This window comes from Triticum aestivum, chromosome 5D (genome assembly GCF_018294505.1).
Source record: "Triticum aestivum cultivar Chinese Spring chromosome 5D, IWGSC CS RefSeq v2.1, whole genome shotgun sequence".
Taxonomy (NCBI): Eukaryota; Viridiplantae; Streptophyta; class Magnoliopsida; order Poales; family Poaceae; genus Triticum; species Triticum aestivum.
Window position 1 is genome coordinate 560,162,643 of NC_057808.1, and position 20,541 is coordinate 560,183,183.

The window sequence follows — 20,541 nt, forward strand, 5'->3', positions numbered from 1 at the left end:
AGTTTTCAGGAAAAATAATAAACTTGTAATACGACAATTATTTTAAAAAAGTGTTCTCAGAAATGAGCGATCATGGGTGAAGATTCATGGCTTTCAAGCCAAATGATCAATCTTATGGCCACATTCATGGCATAGTTTGTTCAAATGATATCATATTGTGCACAAGGGTGCATCTTGGAATTTCAAACAATGTTGCCTAAGGGAGTTTTCATTTTCTTTGCACGGAAAATTCATTTTCCATTTTTCGAGTGCCCGAAATGAGTTTTTTGTGTGAAGGAACTACCAAATAATTGTTGTAAAAATGAACCAAATCAATTTTATAAAATACTAGGTCATGTTTAATGCACAATTGACACGATGGTTGGGTGTCAAAAGCCTCGATCCACCTCTGGTAAAAAAGACAAATTTTCGCCGATTCAGTAGGAAGCGAGTCAAATTTGAGTTGTAGCTGCCTCATAGTTTGCTCTTTATTTTTTCCAAAAATCATTTCTAGTTACATAAGTATCTATTTAAGCAGAAATACATAGTTTTGTGGCGATACGTCGAGGTTTGGACGGTGGCCCAGGGCCCCAACTCCAAAGCGCGTAAACTCGCATGCCCGTCGCGTGGTCACCGCGTGACCTTGGCGCTGACATGCGTTCTGGGAGGCCTAGGTAGGTCTAGTGGGTTGGTCACTCTCCAGGTAGGTGCTAGGAAGAAAATTACAACATAAGAATCTCACGAGGAGACCGACCTATGCTCAATGATGAATTAGCAGCCAAGTGTTTGATTAGCGGTACAGGAAATGCACATGGCCAATGGGCGTGAGTTTTTGCTGAGGATGATCATCTACTAAGAAGGCTGTCTTCACAAATTTTCAGCTCAAAAGGAGGAGCCTAGGTGGTACTTGCTTTGCAAAGTACCACACTGGACATAAATACGAATGTTGAAGCTGGGCTCAAAATAATGAATGGATTGAGCTGGCATTTGGTGGAGGATGGTTATTTGGGCATAGAAAGCACCGTAGAAAATGGATACTATTTGGGCATGCCAAAGTGGTACTTCCTTCACAAAGTGTTATTCTGAACAGAATAGGAAAATGAATATTGTTGAATTATTTTTGAACTAGGCAAGGAAGGTTTTTCACATATTTGACGAAGATATGACCCAAAGAATTTATGAGATTTTTTTTGGAATTTTGGGAATGACAGAAATATAGGTTGCTTCACAACCTCGGGCAAAAATTGCCACATGGACATGACACATAGGCAAAACTGATGAGGTGGCGCCTAGTCATAGCAACCCACCGCAATTTACAAGGTTATGACCATCTATATTGGTCGTGATTAGCTAGAAATAAGGTAGCGGACCAGTGCTATCTGCTTTATGACCATTTCGTGTAAGGAAATTACGACCTTTCTGACCAAAATGGTCGTTATAGTTTAGGGTTTGGATCCCCCAGAACAGCTTTTGACCAATTGGTCTGAAATGGTCATATATCTATGACCAATTCTTCCAGGGTCACTGCAGAAGATCACTAGTTGACATATTTCTGATAGTGGGTCTGCTGGTCATGGTATCATGAACGCGTTTTATTTTGAAAAGTCGTTTCAACGTGGATAGCTATGTATTCACAACAATGATGGTATTGCTCTGTTTCAATGTGTGTACTCTGTTTTCCATTCTTATATGTTCTGTTTCAATGTGTGTATATACGCTTTCCATTCTGTATATGTGGATGATAACAACTAGATTCAAATTAATATACAAAAACAGATAGAAAATGGAATTCATAATATATATATATTAATTGTTCATTAATTCATCACGGAATATATATATATATATATATGTAATATCTTCACATATACGTGATGATACTTAACTACCAGGTACAATGCATAAAATTGAAAACGAACAGTACTAAAACTAATAATCCCTCCTGGGGCGAGTATTCCGGCAGCCCCTCGCCAGCAGCTCCCTGGTGCGCGGCGTCTTCCCAGTGCGGAGGCAGTACTCCGCCTCCTCCGCCTCGCAGGGCTTGACGTACCGATCTGCCTCTTGCTGGCGGACGCGCGCGGCCGATCTTGCCATTTTGTTGGGCGCCCACCGGAGCTCCTCGTCGGTGGCACGCTGGAGCTTATCGGCCCACCTCCACGCAGAGACGAGGCACCCAGCGCCTATGACCTTCCTCACGAATGCCCGTCTTTGTACACCTCCTCGGCACGACGACGCGCCCGCCCCCAAAGCTCCGCCGCCTCCTTTTTCCACTTCCACAGACAAAGATTGTACTGGCCACAAAACCAATCAAAAGTTGGGGGGTCCGGCGCAACCTCGTCAGGCGGCGCGTAGGGGTCCTCGTCCCTGCTAATCGAGTGAGCGTCCTCGGGGGCGGCGACTCCTCGTCGGCGCGTGGGCAGACCGGCGGCGCCATGGCAGGGATTTGAGAGAGAGCGAGAGAGAGGGCGAGCGAGGGGAGGATGTAGATGAGAATGCAGACGGGACGACGTGAGCAAGGTAGTATTTATTGGCGGCCGGAATCTAGATCAACGGGGAGAGTACACACGCCGGGCGCCGAAATTTACGAGTACTGTAGTTTGAATTACACACGATTCCCGCAGCAAAATCCGTGTGTGAACATAATAGCTGACGGTTTCCAATACAGACCCGTGTCTGATTAATGATCCCCGCCACTCACCTACCAAACCTCGAGCCGCGAGATAGAGTGCCAATCATGTGGGAGCCAGTTGTCTTGCCAGATCTTTATACATTTTCTTTTTTGAACACCAGATATTTACATCGTCTGATGATTTTTTAACTCGCACACAAGTACACAAAAATATGATTTTTCAAACCGTTATGGTTAGGCGTTGCATGTAGATGTAGTTCAAATTTGAATTACGGTCATTAAATGGTTAGAAAATCACTTAAATATCTTTAAAAGGTCAAATGACCCCTGAAATTTTCCAAATTTTCACATGACAGTTGTATTAGTGCACGTTAAACGTAGAAAAAAATTGAAGGCCGTAACAGGAAGCTATCTCCCGTTCATCATCAAACATGCATTGTTCCCTCTCGGAACCATGAACCTTCTAGTGAGTTGCTCCGGTTTGTGAGGGGTGTGTGTCCAAACTTTCGTCAAACAGGCCAATTTGTTTACCACATCATCTTGGTGGCATGACATTAAATCAAGCAAGGTTTCATGTTTTTCTGATCATTTTTAATTTTTTTGGAATTAAAATGCCATGGCACTCCATGCATGTGCCCATGCCTTGAGACCAATATCTTTAAAAATTCCTTCTAATTTACTGCACATGGAATTAACTCGCACACAAGTACACAAAAATATGATTTTTCAAACCGTTATGTTTAGGCATTGCATGTAGATGTAGTTCAAATTTGAATTACGGTCATTAAATGGTTAGAAAATCACTTAAATGTCTTTAAAAGGTCAAATGACCCCTGAAATATTCCAAATTTTCACGTGACAGTTGTATCAGGGCACGTTAAACGTAGAAAAAAATTGAAGGCCGTAAGAGGAAGCTATCTCCCGTTCGTCATCAAACATGCATTGTTCCCTCTCGGAACCACGAACCTTCTAGTGAGTTGCTCCGGTTTGTGAAGGGTGTGTGTCCAAACTTTCGTCAAACAGGCCAATTTATCTACCACATCATCTTGGTGGCATGACATTAAATCAAGCAAGGTTTCATGTTTTTCTGATCATTTTTTAATTTTTTGGAATTAAAATGACATGGCACTCCATGCATGTGCCCATGCCTTGAGACCAATATCTTTCAAAATTCCTTCTAATTTACTGCACATGGAATTAACTCGCACACAAGTATACAAAAATATGATTTTTCAAACCATTTTGGTTAGGCGTTGCATGTAGATGTAGTTCAAATTTGAATTACGGTCATTAAATGGGTGAACAATCACTTAAATGTCTTTAAAAGGTCAAATGACCCCTAGAATTTTCAAACATTTCACATTACAGTTGTAGTAGTGCATGTTAGACGTTGAAAAAAATTGAAGGCCGTAAGAGGAAGCTATCTCCCGTTCGTCATCAAACATGCATTTGTTCCCTCTCGGAACCACGAGTCTTCTAGTGAGTTGCTCCGGTTTGTGAGGGGTGTGTGTCCAAACTTTCGTCAAACTGACCAATTTTTGTACCACATCATCTTGGTGGCATGACATTAAATTAAGCAAGGTTTCATGTTTTTCTGATCATTTTTTAATTTTTTGGAATTAAAATGCCATGGCACTCCATGCATGTGCCCATGCCTTGAGACCAATATGTTTGAAAATTCCTTCTAATTTACTGCACATGGAATTAATTCGCACACAAGTACACAAAAATATGATTTTTCAAACCGTTTTGGTTAGGTGTTGCATCTAGATGTAGTTCAAATTTGAATTACGGTCATTAAATGGTTAGAAAATTACTTAAATGTCTTTAAAAGGTCAAATGACCCCTAGAATTTTCCAATTTTTCACATTACAGTCGTAGTAGTGCACGTTAGACGTAGAAAAAATTGAAGTCCGTAAGAGAAAGCTATCTCATGTTCGTCATCAAACATGCATTGTTCCCTCTCGGAACCATGAGCCTTCTAGTGAGTTGCTCTGGTTTGTGAGGGGTGTGTGTCCAAACTTTCGTCAAACACGCCAATTTCTTTACCACATCATCTTGGTGGCATGACATTACATCAACCAAGGTTTCATGTGTTTGTGAAAAAATTGGTATTAAAATGCCATGTCACTCCATGCATACGTATGCATGTGTCCATGTCGTGAGACAAATATGTTTGAAAATTCCTTCTAGTTTACTGCACATGGAATTAACTCGCACACAAGTACACAAATATGATTTTTTTCAAACCCTTTTGGTTAGGTGTTGCATGTAGATGTAGTTCAAATTTGAATTACGGTCATTAAATGGCTAGAAAATCACTTAAATATCTTTAAAAGGTCAAATGACCCCTAGAATTTTCAAAAATTTCACATTACAGTTGTAGTAGTGCACGTTAGACGTAGAAAAAAAATTGAAGGCCATGAGAAGAAACTATCTCCCGTTCGTCATCAAACATGCATTGTTCCCTCTCGGAACCACGAGCCTTCTAGTGAGTTACTCCGGTTTGTGAGGGGTGTGTGTCCAAACTTTCGTCAAATATGCCAATATTTTTACCACATCATCTTGGTGGCATGAAATTACATCAACCAATGTTTCATGTGTTTCTGATTTTTTTTAACTTTTTTGGAACTAAAATGCCATGTCACTCGATGGTTAATTGTGTCATAGCCGTTAGACCAATATGTTTGAAAATTCCTTCTAATTTAGTGCACATGGAATTAAATCGCACACAAAGTACATGAAATATGAGTTTTCAAACCGTTATGGTTAGTTGTTGCATGTACATGTAGTTCAAATTTCAATTAGGTCATTAAATGGCTAGAAAATCACTTAAATGTCTTAAAAGGTCATATGACCCCTGAATTTTTTTAAAATTTGACATGACAGTTGTATTAGTACTACAAAATTCCTCGTTCATTTAAAACACCATCCGTTGCCACTTTACTCCAAATTCGTCTTTCACAGCTAATAAAAAATATCTACAACATCACACACAGTTGTTTTCTAGGAACCATTTGCGATGAAAATATCTGGTTCTATTTAAGTCTCCCTCCTTAAGCTTTGCCGGCTCGTCTACTCCAGTGGCGCAATCCACGAATCCCGATCCCCATTCCCGCAACCCCTTCTTGCAAAGATGACGCCGTGGAAACGCTTCGTGAAGGCCCGTAAATGGCCGCGTCCCCCCCCCCCCCGAGCGCCGCCGCCTGCGCCGAGAGCGAGGCCGCCTACGCCGAGAGTGCCACCGCATCCGCATTGAGCGCGGCCGCTTCCGCCGAGAGGGCGTCTGTGGCAGCGGACAAGGCAGCTGCAGCAGCCAAGACGGCTGCAGCTGCTGCTGCGACGGCGGCTGCAAACGCCGGGAGCGCTCGAGCTGCCGTCCGTGACACCGATGTCGCCCTGGCCCGGGTCGAGGCCATCCACACCAAGATCGAGGATGCACACGCCAAGATATTCTGGGCCACCTCGGACTCCAGCATGCAACCCATGTCTGAAAAGGCGGCGGTGGCCATGGAGCACCTGCTTCCTCACGAGGTCGTCGAGCGGGAGCTGGAGATGCAGGAGGCGGCGGAGATCGAGGAGCGCCGGAAGGAGGAGTTGCGCGTGGCCGAGGTAGAGGTAGAGAAGAGTCTGTCCGTTGAGGAATCGACCGTGGAGTACCAACGCGAGCTCTGGTGTAGCCATTACTACGAGTACTACAACCTTGAGGGCAGCACCGAGGACGAAGATGAGGATGAGGACGCGGTCGACTTCAGCAGGGGGACGCGGAGTCCACCAACGGTGGCATGTCGCCAGGACAAGTCATCGACGTCTCATCTCACATCGGCGATGCATAGTCCGGCGCGGCGGCAGATATGTTAAAATTATGCGTACTTAGGCTTTGTTTTTAATGCTGGTCTTTTGTAAGAGCAATGTTTAGGTCAACTGGCTCTGTTTAATTACTAAAGTTGCTCGATTCGGTAAGTGTGGTCTGTCTGCTGTACGCTCTTTTGTGTGCCCAAATTAGCAAGCGATGTTAAATTATGAATGACGTACCCGAGGAAATTTCCACCAAAATTTGAATTATCAAACTCATCCCATGAGCGTAAAGCAGAAGAATTGTTTGCCATAAACACAATCGTTCAAAGTGAATGGCCCGGCGGCACCGCGCGCAAAGTTTCCCTCCACATTTCCAAAATTTTGGCCTACCGCCAAAATATCTACCCCCGCCCCCTTCCCCATCCCCTTTTGTCCCCGACCACAAGTCACATTCCCCTGTTTCCTCCTTCCTTCCTTCCTTGCTAAGTTATAGCCGCTTCCTCGCTCTTGCCGTCTCGCATCCTACCGCTGGGGTCGCCATGGTCTTCTTCAAAGACCTCTCCAGCGGTTCCTCATCTGGCGACTACTCCTTCACCATCCGGGTATGCCTCTCTTCTCTCTCTCGGGCTATGACTTGGACTGAAGGATTTTTACCCGGCGGTCGATTTGAGTCATTTCTTCCCCCTGTATCTCCCAAGGACCATCAGTGGCAACGAATGGAGTGGGGTGGCTGAAGATCTATCTGCTCGTTGTCACCATCAATCTCCATGCGTGAAGCTAGTTGCGTTTGATTCTGTGGACACTGGGAGGAAGTTTCTGGCATGCGCAGAGAAGGTTAGACCCTCTTTCATTGTTACAAATCATTTGTTAGATGTGATTCAGACACTGTCACGGTCCCAACCCATTCATACCACACCTTCCACCGAACGCATCCTAAGACAGTGTCACAGTTTGTACCTAGTATCTTAAATTGTTGTCATCTCATCAGCGGTGCCATTAGAAAATTATTTGGCACCGCTTCAGCAGTTTGTGCAGCCAACTTTGGTCCACACATCTGAGCAGCCAAGCAGTAAAATACTAAATGGCACGAAGGAACTGGGCATCGGAGCAACTACGTGCTCCGGAGTCCGGGTCCCTGATTTGTTTCCGCCGCATCGTCTCGTCAGTGCAGGGTACCGGTGCGAGATGTAGCAACAGTTGTCTTTACCCCAGTTTTGGCATACATAGTGGACGGCCTTAGTGCTATTAGTTCTATGTTACTAAGTTTGTGCATGTACACACCTGTTAGTATCAATTTGCTGTCATCCAAACACTGTCGCTATGCTATTGAAGTTATATTTACCTTCCTCATAAATGTTCAATTTGTTATTTATTGTACATGAGTAAGAACTTGTAGCGTCGTTGTAGTTAATTATAGCTTCTGATGCTCTCAAATTTGGTTGTTGTCTCAGTACCAATTATTTCATTTGCACATTGATCTTTTTGAGAAGATATGTCATAATTAACATGTTTCTTCAGTTTTTCAAAATAAGCATAGGTGATTTTCTATGTTGCTATAAACCCATTTCCCCTACAATTGTTACTGATCTAGTTTTAAATATTATAGAATGAACGGAAGTGTTCTTACTTGGAGTGGGTTGATCAAGAGTGGCCACAGTCTTTGAAGATGTGCCTAGTGAAGCTCTGGAGCATGTATGAGGAAGCGAACATACGTAGGCTTAGAGATAGTCTTGTCAACGCTGAAGCATATTTCAAGATGCGGGATAAAAAGGTGAAGGTGGAGAATGAGCTCAGATTTTTAAACTGGACTTTGCTAAGATGGTGTTGGCGAAGGAGGAGGCACTTTCCCAGTTGGCCCATGCAAAACGGGTTCTTACTGAACTGAAAGCAGAGGTGGATAAGACGAGCCTGGATGATCTCGATTAGGGAAATGAATATATTGTTCTTATGAAGTTGAACTAGCTATATGTTGTACTGTGCTGTTTTCATGTAGCTACCGTACTATGATGTTATAATATATTTATGCGCCTGATATGAAATTGGCAAACAGTTGTTCGATATGAAATGTCAATTTGCATAATACTGGAATTATTAATTGTAAACTAATAAACCTGCTAAATGTGTCATGGACCTTTGCAAACGGTTCTAGCAGTAAAAGCGCTTGCGATGGATAGCCCAATGCCACACAGTTTTCTTCATCAAATCGTGTATGATATAGTTGATAAAAGCGAACAGTTAACCAAGGCAGACCGTGTGTGATAGTTACACCTTTGACACACGAGTCTACACATAAAACTGTGTGGGATGTATGTACGAACGTAAACGTTTTCCCTGGATTGACTGTGTGGGATGTACATAAAAACGGAAACGTATTCCTTGGATTGACTGTGTGTGATATACATACGAACGGAAATGTTTTTCTGGGATTCGCCGCGTGGGATGTACATACCTACGGAAATGATTTCTAGGATTCACCGTGTGGGATGTACATACCTACGGAAATGATTTCTGGGATTCACCGTGTGGGATGTACATACCTACGGAAATGATTTCTGGGATTCACTGTGTGGGATGTACATACTTACGGAAATGATTTTCTCGGATTACCGTGTGGGATGTACATACCTACGGAAATGATTGGGTTTCGATGCCTCGCCCGATCGCACACGGCCCCAGCCTGGGTCCCAGGAGGGCCTATCCCCGAAGATTTCTGGGTCGTGTGGGAAGGACCCCCCTATCGCCCACACTCACTTGGTGACGGTTCCAATTGCCGTCGTGGAAAGGGGTTAAAAACCGTTTGTTTAGGACCGACACGTACTAGTGATACTATCCCATGAACTTGTAAGCCGCCGTAATAGCCATCTAGTCACGGATGACGTTTAACAAACCCCAAAGTTCATGAATCAATCATCATGAAAAACTAGATACTCTCATGGTCTAAGGAATTATGCACACATTAACTATCTTTGTGTTATTAACCATTAACTTGTGACGAATGTATCTCATAGCATACCATCAATTCGGGTCGATTCAACACAAGTGTTCTCCTAACATTGTGCCCTCAAAGTTGCCGGCATAGTCATGCCCATGATCAGGAAAATAGAACCATCATGCAACACATGAGCTAGTCTTAGAGGCGAGACTAGGAATACATTTTACCGTTTATTATTCCACACGTGCATATGAGTCTTCCTCCGAGCCTGGTGTTATTGCAGACTCGAGAACCATAGCAGTTATAGCATGGAACATAAACATAATTATGAACATGGAGATAAATAATAGCATTTATTATTGCCTCTCGGGCATATCTCCTACAGACTCCCACTTGCACTAGAGTTAATAATCTAGTTAATGCTAATGCACTTTACACCTATGGCATACCGGTGTAAAAAGTTCTTCGCATGTTGGTATAGCCTGATGTCCAACGGGAATAACAACTTCAGCTCCGTGTGTATCTCTGCATATCCTCGTGTTTTCACGCTTTCACAAAATTCATATTTGTGCGAACTTGGTTTTGTATGTATGTGCATCATTGGTCGAAACCTGATTCCTCAGACTGAGCTATGGAGCAACTATCTGCAGTAGTGTCCCATTGACCAAAGCCTTCTTGGAACCATACTAAGTTCATGAATGAACTATATGATTCAACATGTTGTTTGTCGCTTCTAAAGCGTCTAACATACTTAGCCTTTGTTATAGAATTCGCCACAGTATCTTGTTTGGAACAATTTCAAACTAACTGTGCCACCATATTGTGTGTTACACAAAACCCTCAATTTAAATCGAAAATAGCATGGAGAAATGATGAAGACTGAATCGATGTAACATTTTACAACGAACTCTTCATGATCTCCACTTGCGAGAAAACATGTCATCAGTGCTACTCTAGCACTCAATGACCCTTTTCACTGTTGTCCCATGATCAGTAATTTTGATCACTTTGGTATCTATACTCGCAACAGCTTGGGAGTATTGGACATATCTGGATATTTTACATACCATGGAATACATGATTAATCCAAACACAGGAGTGTGTGGAATCTCCATCATGTATTTTGCTCATCAGTATTTTGGGACACCGTGTCTTGCAAAAACTTTTTCCATGTGACTTCGGCAAGAATCACTCCTTGTCGTTTTCAGTGCTAAACGGTTTTAGCATCTTGTCAGTATGTATTTTTGACCAGCCCCATTAGGTAAATCTATCTCCATAGATCATTGTGCCTAATATCAAGGCTATTTAGCCCAAGCGCTTCATCGGAAAACTATTTTCAAATGAAGTCCTAATTCGTGTCAAGAAATTTATTTCCAATTAACAATGTGTCAAGCACACAAGGTTTTCAGAAATATTATTATGCTCCCACTTACTTTCTTGAAACCACAAGCATCTTCCTTACCCATTGATGAAGTCAAACCCCTTTGACCATTCCATCAAAAACGAAGATTCCAACTCCATTTTGCTCTCTTCTGTCCATTGCTGGAACTCTGAAGTTTGCATACTTATGTCCAACCCCTTTGACCATTCCATCAAAAACGAAGATTCCTACTCCATTTTGCTCTCTTCTGTCGATTGCTGGAACTCTGAAGTTTGCATACTTACTAGCATCCTCTGGACCGACCAAATACTTTGGATTGTATCACATACAAGTCCTAGGTTGTATTTCCATTTCATGGAAATTCTTCTGTCATCCATGTTTCATATCTCATGTTTGAAATGTGTATTAATTGCTAGTTTAACCCAAACCAAATTTAAGCATTGCTACGGTGAGACAATCTCATTGTAGTCAACTCCTTGAACTTGTTATTGCAACAAGTCGAGCTTAATGGATAAAACATTTTTATCCGTATCTGTTTATAGTCCCATTACAATTCGTTAGACTCTAAGTCTTTCGGAGGGTTTATCGAGATTTAAATCTTGAATCATTTATAGAAACTATCTCGGATTATATTGGCATTTAGCCAATTCCGGAGTCAGGGCTCATCAACGCTTCCTTGTGTATGATAGGTATACTATTGTCTAACAACAATATCTCGTTTGCGCACCTGAGAGGTTTGCATGAGCTTTGCCTATGTTGTTCAGGTGCAAGTTCGACCGAAGTCCATACATCTCATGTAGAGGCTTCCGTATCAGCCGCAGTAGGAAACTCTGGAATCACTTCCAAGGTTCCTTTCATTTGATCTAATGACGAAGATACTTGTTATCTCGTCGAGTTGCACTGTCCTCCTACTCACCCTTTTGCCAGAACTATTCTCTTTAAAAGCATACCGTTTGGTGGCAAAATCCTTTGCCTCGGTATAGTGGTGGGGGAATACCCAATGACTGGGGATAACTTACAAAGTAGCACTTGTCTGATTTGAAATAGGTTTGTAACCTTTTTCACAAGCCACATATTCCAAATGTTAAGAAAAGATATAACATGGTTGGGCATACCATACCATGCCGTCATTTCAACATATCTGATGGGCTCTTTTCAGTGTAAAAGCCGCAGTCTCTAAAGCATTACTCTTTAAAAGTGATAATGGCAAATTTATTTATGTCATCTTTGATCTTACCATGTCATAAATGCTTTGATTACATGTTCACAGACATTCCACTCATAGTGGTATTCCGAGACATGTAAGTTATGAAACTCTTTCACAACTCATCAGACATCCGCTAAACTTATAACTCCAATATTCCTTTCTGCAATCAAATTGCAGAAACATAATTTTCTTGTTACAATAACTTCTAATTCATTTTTGAAAACCTTTCGAATGATTTCAAAATATCCAGACATACGTCTCATCAAGCAAATATCCATATATCTACTTGACTCATTTCTGAAGATAGATAAATCCACTACTTGCAACAACATTTATTGAACTACACACATCAAAATGTATGATCACCAATAATTTTGTTGCTCATTCCTTATGGCCTGTGAAAGGTATTTCAGTCACTTAACTTTTCGGAGGAAAGTTGCAAGTGTCAGATGATTCAAAATCAAATGACTTCTCCATCATAACGGAATTTTTCCATGTGGGTGTCAGATGATTCAAAATCAAACGACTTCAAAATCCATCATAATGGAATTTTTCCATGTGGGTTTCTCCAATGTGACCAAATTCAGTGCCACACATGTGTGGTATTCTATTAGTCTTGCGACATTTAGCGTCAGTGTTATGGATGTATTATTTTACCATCAATATTCATAACATACATCCCATCTTGGATGGAAGCATGGCCCTTCATGTTATTCATAACGCCGAACATCAAAAGTTCTCTTATGAACAACCTTCTTGCAAGATACATTAGGCAATGGGCTAGAGTGTGTAAAAATCTATAATGAATTATGAAAATAAATACACAGGAATACGCCGATGGAAGGTATAGTAACTTTTACTATGTTCCCAACGCGTATCTAAACCTCACTCCGGCAAGTTATTCAGGTCGTAGTAGTTCTTGTATCGAGTTGCAAGAGAATGCAATCGAATGGTTATTCCTGTGATCAACTTTTAATCACAATACCCAAGAATTATGTCTTTTGACCAACCTTCCTAAACATCAATAACTTGTATGACTTTCATACATGAGCTGGACATTCCAGTCTTCACTCTTTTTGCCTTTATACTTCTAACAGTTTATCTTTTAGTATTTCTCCTACTCTCAAAATAAGCACCCAACTTAAGAGTGCCGTTAGCCCCGGACTTCTTAGGCGTGTAAGTCACACTAACACCCTTCGGACACTTCCTTTCTCTTTAAGTTGTTGTTTTGTTCACCGTCATCATATGACAGGCATTCTTCTGGATCCCTCTTGTATTAGTCAAATGCATAGTAAACACTTTTACTAATAGTTTGCTAAACAAACATTGCTTTGGACATCACATGTCTTTTAGCTTTTGTTTGTGTCCGAAAATGATTTTCAATTCCATGAATATCTCATAGCTATCCCAAAACTTTCAAAGTTCGGGTCTCATGGAAGCAAACATATTGCACTTGACCGTAATGGAATTCTACCTTTTGGATCGAAGGACGAGAGTCTCATCATCCATAGCATTTAGCGGGAGTATACAGAAAGCATGCGACAGGACAAAGTCCTTCTCAACACTCTTGAGGACAATCCTCACATTACGTTACCAATCGTAAAGTTTTAACCAGATAGTTAACAACTATTCAATTTTAATAGGGAAGGTGGAAACACGAGCCATTATTCTATAACTGTTATGCTAATCACACTTAGACGGTGTTCAACATTAATTGCACTGAGAATTTAAATAAGTCAATTCTACAGTGCGGTCCCAGTCAAATTAATATCTCTCATAATTGATTGTGAGTGATACAAGACCCATATTACAATTCAACGCCTAGGATGCATCCATCTCAAGTGACAAGAATTGCAATCGGTAGGCCAACTTGCCAATCACATCTTTATGTGACTCTTGTTCATCTTACGATGCGCGTGTTCCGAGCTCATGAACTTCATGCCTGAACATCAAGACAACCAAGTGATCTCGCTGCGAGGTCTCAACTCACCCACCTCACACTTCTCTAATCGTTTGTACCCATGCATCCATGTGATACCCCAAAGAGATAGGTGCCGTGACGGTGCTACACTTGGGAGAGCACTAACTACTTGATAGTTTTGTGAGAGATCACCCTAATAAAAAGCGACTACCGTGCAATCAAGAAGGGTGCATCATAAGGGATAAACATCTCAGGCAATTCATAATAGCATGATATGGAATAGCCCTTTCCGACGGAGAAGTCTTTCATTTCTTCGTCTTCGGCATTTGCGTAGGTGTTCACCTTCGCGAAGATTGCCACCACCTTGTCGATGCACCAGATAATATTGCTATCTCTATAGCTAATAAAATAAGTGCATTACTTAAGGTTGACTCACAGGTCATTAAAGTGACAATCATATGGCTCCAGCCATCATGCTGAATCATGACACGCAGGTCATGTTTAATAAATTTACAGTATATAGTCATCTCATACATAATCAAATTATTATGAGCACTGCTATACCACATCACATGCACATGCAAACCCTCCTGCAAAACCAAGTTAGACGCCTCTAATCGGTTCATGCAAAAACTTGTTTTTCGTGGCTTCTAAGGTTTCGAAACAAACCGAAGCTACCAACGTCCATCATCAAGTATGATAATTCAAGTCGCTAGATTAACTTTGCGGGGTGTATGAAGCATGAGATAATAAATACTGAAACCCCATACTAAACTTCGTCATACGCATGACCCCCGTGCAGATCATATCTGCATTGCCCTTTTGTCTGCGAAACATCCATCTTTCTTTAACTACGGTGGAACCCAAAGAACTGTTAGCACTTCGTTGATCTGTCAATCATCATACTCAGGAGCAGCATGAAAGGATCGCGGATTGCCAGTACTTTGTCAGATTCCACCATGCCGTCAAGATCAAGATTATGCAAATTCAAGGGAAGCAACAGGAACATCGGGTAACAGATTTCATCTGCTACCCGCACAAATAATTTTCAGTAATAGAACTCATCTACTACCTAATTATATTGTGCAACACCCATACATCTCTATGTATTCTAGATCGCAACCTGCATCTACGCATAGCACGGCTCATGATGCCACTGTAGGGGAATGCAGCAGAAAACAAAACTTTCCGACCTAAGCACCAGTCCAGGACCACTATGGAGATTGCATACAAGGTTTGATCTTTTTCGTTACCGACTCATAGCGCAGCGGAAGTAGAGTCGATGACCATCGGTGGTGCAGATCCCCGTAGCTAGGATTTACAACCTCCCAACCGCGAGGATGTACTCCCTCATCCGCCCCACGGACAGCCCTCCGGGAGGCGGTCGGACAGTCCCTCGGACGGTGTCACGGACAGCCCTTCGGGAGGCACTCTCAAAACTTGGACGGTCACTCGGACAACCCTTTGGGAGGACTCACAGAAGTCAGACACGCACTTGGACAGCCCTTCTGGAGGCACTCTCAAAACAGCCCCTCGTGCGCAAAGATCAAAACTACGACCTCTCTATGGGGTTGCACACATACGGTGTGATCTATCCGACAGGGCTTCGCCGTCCAGAACTAGTTCCTGCCGGAACCCAGACACCCTTTCGGCTCTACGAAACTATTTCGCGGGAGGGAGAGAGAAGCCGGATCATTGCATGGCACTTGTATGTGAGAAAGAGTGAGTCTTTAGGCAGCCTCCTCCACCCCTATTTATATGCGAAGCCCATGGGTGGCTTCTCCAAGAAGCCAAGGGGAAAATACCAAAAGGCCCTCAAGCTGGCTTCTCCAAGAAGCCAAGCAAAAAGCACTTTCACTATTCATGACGACATTTTTCAACGTCCGTTCGAACCGAAAATATTTATGTGGGCCTAGAACATTTCTAGTACCCACTAAAATAATTTTCGATGCGTTCCAGAACAATCCCGGATTAGTGATTTTCATCTGCGAAAAGCAAACAAGAATGCGTTTTCACTATTCATGAACACAGTTTTTCTCGTCCATTAAATCCGAAAATATTTCTGTGGGTCTTAGAATAATTCCAGTACCCACTGATTTTGGATTCGTTTCGAAACAATTTCGGATTAGTGAATTTCATCTGCGAAAAGCAACCAAACTGGTACCAGCAGCTCCGGAACATTTCCGGTTTTTATCCCGAAAAATTCCCAGAAGTTTCTAGAATAATTCTGGCACCGCCCAAGAATTATCAGGCGTGTCCCGAAACCAATTTGACTTAATGGTATACCCTGAAACAACTTTTCGGTTTTACGAAACTATTTCGCTATTCTCTCTCCGGAACTCTTTCGTTGTCTCCGAAACTTTTTCGGCGAATTTCTCTCAGACTCCCTGTCTAGTATTTAGCAGATAGATGACCCTTAAGCGTGTGACCCTATAGGTTCGGTGAAGTATAGACATGACCGGAACCCTTTCCGATCAATGATCAACATCGCAGCCATGGACACCCATATTGACCCCTATACCCACACGAATGAATATTCAAGTGAACCTCCAGTTGCCGTGTGCTATTCCTGTTGTTTCGCGATATGTTACAAATACCCGAGGTGAGATTTACTTGCATCCCCGTGGATGAACAACTTGTCCACTATGCTAGTTACCTCGTTATCGGTTTTGTTCTCTTTTCTTGTTTCCGTGTTCCGGCATCCCTGTGATCAAATCACACTGTGTCTGGCCGGACAATGATGGATACCGTCACACCGAGAGGGCCCAGAGATATCTCTCCATCGTCGGAGGAGAAAATCCCAATCTTGAGCTATCAAGTTACTTGACATACTTTCCCATGAACCCGTAAGCCGCTGTAATAGCCATCCAGTTACGGATGACGTTTAACAAACCCCAAAGTTCATGAAGCAACTCGATACTCTCATGGTCTAAGGAATTACGCAAACATTAACTATCTCTGTGTTATCAACGATTAACTTGTGACGAATGTATCTCATAGCATAACATCAATTCGGGTCGATTCAACACAAGTGTTCTCCTAACATTGTGCCCTCAAAGTTGCCGGCATGGTCATGCCCATGATCAGGAAAACAGAACCATCATGCAACACATGAGCTAGTCTTAGAGGCGAGACTAGGAATACATTTTACCGTTTATTATTCCACACGTGCATATGAGTCTTCCTCCGAGCCTGGTGTTATTGCAGACTCGAGAACCATAGCAGTTATAGCATGGAACATAAACATAATTATGAACATGGAGATAAATAATAGCATTTATTATTGCCTCTAGGGCATATCTCCTACACAGATGTCATCCACCCAATGGAGGAGACGTGCCTATGATACGTCAACACATGGGACGGCCCAATAGAGGCCCATATAGATTAAAAAGGCCGGCCCAGTCAAAGGCCCGTATGATTTACTCAGGTACTAGTGGTCTGGCCCACTAACGGCCTGCTTAAACATGGCCCATTTACTGCCCACCGCCAGATCTGGCCCATTAATTATTCGCTTAGTCTTTGGGCCCCATATGGCCTAGTGAGTTTACGACCTATTAGAGGTCTGACGTAGACATGGGCCCATTTAATGACCCTTGCTGCCCATGGGCCATATATGGTCCGACGTGACATCCGTCCCATTAACGACCTGTGATCAGGATGGCAATAGTTCGACCCAACCTGACTTTGGGCATGTTAAAGGCCTGTCATATAATTCGGCCCGTTGGGGCCTCTACTAAGATTTCGGCCTCTTAAAGGCCCATGATATCAGTGGGCCAACCAAGGCCTGAGATATGTTTCGGCCTGGTAACGGTCCGTCATATTACTAGGCCAATAATAGCCCGGTGTATATTTCAGCCTGCTAAAGGCCCATGGACGACTATTTAAAATTGAGGCCCAACATGCATTTTGGCCTGCTAAAGGCTCATGGTGTCTTCTGGGCCGTAAGACGCCAGCAGAATATTCAGCTTGTTAATGGCCCGAAGCTACATGGGCCCAACTAAACATTGGGTCTACTAAAGGCCCAACTAAACGTTGGGCCCAACAAAGGCCCATGCGAGTGATGGGCCTGGCGCACCGTGCCCATGAAGGGCCCAAATGGCCGGTGAGCGCAGGCCCAAGTAAGTTGCCGGCCGGCCGAATTGTGGTCCGCTGAAATGCAGGCCTGTTAGAGGCGAATGTTTCGACTCGGTCGTCTCCATCAGATTTTTGCCTTTTTTCAGATAGCGAATGATGGTATATATGATAACTAGGAGTTAAGAACAAACCTATCCTGTACAATTTTTTTTTACAACATGGTAACTTAGAAAAAACCTACACTATACAACAAAGGATTTTGGGTATATTACATTCACTAGGCATCAAAGTTCGCCACAAGCGATCATAAAGCGCAACGATGAAGCAGATTACAAAAACTGGGCATCGAAGGTGCTGCCATTGCAGCGTAACAAAGTAATACCGAACCAAGACCACTTCCAAGATAGTTCAAACGTTAGCCATGTGCGGGAGCTGCTGCGCAAGCAGCTGACCAAGGATGTGAGACCGGCCTAGCATGTCGGTCATATCTTCCAGTTGTAGTTGTTTCACAATGACATTCTCATTGGAGTTCTTCGCGATCTTCCTTAGAGATTGGACTTCATGTAGAAGTTGGGTTGCAAAATGCCTTTCTGCTTGAAGTTGACACTGAAGAATTCGAACTGATTCAGGTAGCGAATTCTGTGAGCTTGTGTGACTGCTAGTCTCGAGTAATTTGAACACTGCATCAAGACATGACTTTGGGGTAGTCTCTCTATCTTCAAAATGTTTTCCCTTCTTTGCTGCAATATATGATGGGTTTGTCTCATAGGCTTTAGTAGACTTGTGCATGCCATTAGGCATATCACCCTGAAACAAACAGAGAGAGGATAGGTTTTGCACATATATAAACAAAGATGGTAACTACGCTGCCAATTCCATCCAATTTCAAATTAGAATATAAAGTGACAGTTCAAAATGTCAATAGCATAATTTGGCATTGTTCATAATCCGGGGAGCTTCACCACGCCTACTGGATTACCATATTAACAAAACAAGCATAGATGTAGGGCAAAAATACAATCATTGTATCTCTTTTAGTTAATGTGCATGGCATGTTGTTCATATCATCAGCCAGATCAGTAAGATAAAGCAGGAAATGACAAGGTGCAAATGTGGGATGCTTCATGATACGTCTCCAACGTATCTATAATTATTGATTGTTCCATGCTATATTATATTCTGTTTTGGATGTTTAATGGGCTTTATTATACACTTTTATATTATTTTTGGGACTAACCTATTAACCGGAGGCCCAGCCCAAATTGCTGTTTTTTTGCCTATTTCAGTGTTTCAAAGAAAAGGGATATCAAACGGAGTCCAGACGGAATGAAACCTTTGGGAACGTGATTTTCGGAACAAACGTGATCCAGAGGACTTGGAGACTACGTAAAGCAATCAACGAGGAGAGCACGACGCACGGGCGCGCCTACCCCCCAGGCGCGCCCTCCACCCTCGTGGGGCCCACGTTGCTCCACCGACGTACTTCTTCCTCATATATATATACCTACATACCCCCAAACCATCAGAGACAGAGCCAAAACCCTATTTCCACCGCCGCAACCTTCTATATCCATGAGATCCCATCTTGGGGCCTTTTCCGGCGCTCCGTCGGAGGGGGCATTGATCACGGAGGGCTTCTACATCAACACCATAGCCTCTCCGATGATGTCTGAGTAGTTTACCTCAGACCTTCGGGTCCATAGTTATTAGCTAGATGGCTTCTTCTCTCTCTTTGGATCTCAATACAAAGTTCTCCTCGATCTTCTTGGAGATCTATTCGATGTAGTCTTCTTTTGCGGTGTGTTTGTCGAGATCCGATGAATTGTGGGTTTATGATCAAGTTTATCTATGAACAATATTTGAATCTCCTCTGAATTCTTTTATGTATGATTGGTTATCTTTGCAAGTCTCTTCGAATTATCAGTTTGGTTTGTCCTACTAGATTGATCTTTCTTGCAATGGGAGAAGTGCTTAGCTTTGGGTTCAATCTTGCGGTGCTCAATCCCAGTGACAGTAGGGGAAATGACACGTATTGTATTTTTGCCATCGAGGATAAAAAGATGGGGTTTATATCATATTGCATGAGTTTATCCCTCTACATCATGTCATCTCATTTAAAGCATTACTCTGTTCTTATGAACTTAATACTCTAGATGCATGCTGGATAGTGGTCGATGTGTGGAGTAATAGTAGTAGATGCAGAATCGTTTCGGTCTACTTGTCGCGAACGTGATGCCTATATACATGATCATACCTAGATATTCTCATAACTATGCTCAATTCTATCAATTGCTCGACAGTAATTCGTTTACCCACCGTAATACTTATGCTCTTGAGAGAAGCCACTAGTGAAACCTATGGCCCCCGGGTCTATTGTCCATCATATTAATCTTCCAACACTTAGCTATTTTTATTACCGTTTATTTACTTTGCATCTTTATCATAAAATACCAAAAATATTATCTTATCATATCTATCAGATATCACTCTCGTAAGTGACCGTGAAGGGATTGACAACCCCTTTATCGCGTTGGTTGCGAGGTTCTTATTTGTTTGTGTAGGTGCGTGGGACTTGCGCGTGATCTCCTACTGGATTGATACCTTGGTTCTCAAAAAC